This window comes from Schistocerca cancellata, unplaced genomic scaffold, assembly GCF_023864275.1.
Source record: "Schistocerca cancellata isolate TAMUIC-IGC-003103 unplaced genomic scaffold, iqSchCanc2.1 HiC_scaffold_20, whole genome shotgun sequence".
NCBI lineage: Eukaryota > Metazoa > Arthropoda > Insecta > Orthoptera > Acrididae > Schistocerca > Schistocerca cancellata.
This window is the reverse complement of record NW_026046085.1, coordinates 25,001-27,500: the sequence shown is the minus strand read 5'-3', so window position 1 is coordinate 27,500 and position 2,500 is coordinate 25,001. Positions and strand designations below refer to the sequence as shown.

The 2,500-nt window shown below is 56.8% G+C and overlaps 1 non-coding gene across 1 annotated transcript in view; it reads right to left on the bottom strand.

The window, feature by feature from the left end:
• Window positions 1-249, bottom strand: part of LOC126110610 (small subunit ribosomal RNA) — a 1,909-nt gene extending 1,660 nt beyond the window's left edge. Inside the window, exon 1 of the ribosomal RNA XR_007523806.1 lies at window positions 1-249. This exon is cut by the window's left edge and continues 1,660 nt beyond it. This is a non-coding gene — a ribosomal RNA (small subunit ribosomal RNA).
• Between the last annotated feature and the right edge of the window lie 2,251 nt (window positions 250-2,500).

The window sequence follows — 2,500 nt, the reverse complement described above, 5'->3', positions numbered from 1 at the left end:
ACGGACCGGACGAGCCGACCGATTGGTTTTGATCTAATAAAAGCGTCCCTTCCATCTCTGGTCGGGACTCTGTTTGCATGTATTAGCTCTAGAATTACCACAGTTATCCAAGTAACGTGGGTACGATCTAAGGAACCATAACTGATTTAATGAGCCATTCGCGGTTTCACCTTAATGCGGCTTGTACTGAGACATGCATGGCTTAATCTTTGAGACAAGCATATGACTACTGGCAGGATCAACCAGGGAGCTGCGTCAACTAGAGCTGAGCAGCCGGCCGCCCGGGAGTGTGTCCCAGGGGCCCGCGCGAACACGCAAGCGTCCGCTCAATTATTCTGCAAACAGGAGGAGGCTGAGCTCCCCTGCACAATACACCTCGAAACCCTCTCAGGTCCCGGCGGCGCGCAGCGCCGTCCTAAGTACTTGGTCGGGTTCGAGAGAGGCGCAATCGCCCGGAGTTAGGCGAGTAGACGCTTTAGGTGCGACCACCCGTGCTCCCAACTGAGCTTGCCGCTGCCGACAGAGGCCCGGGAGCGTGCTGTCGTGGCATTGCCGGCGGGAGACAACACGCGCCACCTACGGTGACCGGCAGCTCCAACGCCAGCGCCACAGAAGGGCAAAGGCCCCACGTGGGTGCCGAAGCGAACTCTCCCAGCACAGCGCACGTGCCAACACGTCTGCACAACTGCGATACAAACCACCAGCGAGAACCGCTGGGGCGACCGAGCAGCAGACGGCGTCGCGGCGCCGAGTGCCGGGCGGCGGCGCATCCTCAACACACACAGTCCTCAGTCGGACCAGCACACTGCAGATGTCCACCGCGCTTCGCACCGGGCCCGCGAGGACCCACTTTGGCCGCCCGGCGCCGCGCGCAGGGTGCCCCGGCGCGCAGCTGCGCCGCCTGCCGCGTCCGTCGGCCGGCGCGCCTGCCACTGGGCGCCCCCACCAGCCGGCTGTAGCGCGTGCGCCCACGCACCGCGCGGCCAGCACGCCGGGCGGCCCCCCCTCACCGGCCGGGGACGGTCCCACCCAGCCACCGCCGCGTATCGCTTCACACACAGATTTGCCCTTACTGATTTACCTCCAGCAACAACAACCGCACCACAATGGGTTTACCAGTTGTTCATTTGCGTTGCGTCACGTCACCAGCAAACGTAGACGTCCATCCCAGTTTGCAAATGCAACGATTATTGCATACCTGTCTGTTAGGTGTCACGACACACTACGTCTGCCCACATACACGCAACAAAATGTGCACGACTAGAGAACACGTGGGAGGTGGCCCCCTACGTATGCGATGTCCATTACGAGACCGACTGTCAACCAGCATCTGTACCATGTCGCAGATGTGGAACGCGGTGCACCATGCTATCACACTGTGTGAGAAGAGACGACTACGTTTGAATACACGCGCCACTACATCAACAGACGGCTCATGCTGATCGCCATCCAGGGCGTCCGTTACTCCCACACGTCTCTATGGCGTACCACACTGCAATGTAGCTGTTATGGGGAGACGGCACGTGGCTGAGTGCACAACATTTGGACCGTATGGTTCGCTGTTGTTGGGCGCAGTCGTACGGTCACACATGTGCCACAGCGTATCATTCAGTACATACGGACCTATGTGCAGTACAATGTGAGGATTAAGCTTACGATATCAGCGGACAGTGGACACAGGCCGTACCACGACGTAGACTGAGCGCTTCGACATGCGAATGCCAGTGAACAGCTGCGAAGGGCATTGAACACGCAAGCACCTGAACGACCAGCGTGCGAAGGCAGGGTGGAGGGGGGGGGGCGATGTACATCCTGCAGTTGTCCACATTACAGTGTACAGCGGGAGCATGTAAAAAGTAAGCAACACTTGCGAAGTGTTCAACATGAAACGACACACAAGAGGGTGGGCGGTGCGAGTAGCGAACTATATTCAGAGGGTTGTGGTTAGACAACACTAGATTAATGTAACGTGTCATATGCCAATTACAGAGCAGGTTAAGGCACAACGTGGGTTAGGTTAAGGCACAACGTGGGTTAGGTTAAGGCACAACGTGGGTTAGGTTAAGGCACAACGTGGGTTAGGTTAAGGCACAACGTGGGTTAGGTTAAGGCACAACGTGGGTTAGGTTAAGGCACAACGTGGGTTAGGTTAAGGCACAACGTGGGTTAGGTTAAGGCACAACGTGGGTTAGGTTAAGGCACAACGTGGGTTAGGTTAAGGCACAACGTGGGTTAGGTTAAGGCACAACGTGGGTTAGGTTAAGGCACAACGTGGGTTAGGTTAAGGCACAACGTGGGTTAGGTTAAGGCACAACGTGGGTTAGGTTAAGGCACAACGTGGGTTACGTTAAGGCACAACGTGGGTTAGGTTAAGGCACAACGTGGGTTAGGTTAAGGCACAACGTGGGTTACGTTAAGGCACAACGTGGGTTACGTTAAGGCACAACGTGGGTTACGTTAAGGCACAACGTGGGTTACGTTAAGGCACAACGTGGGTTAC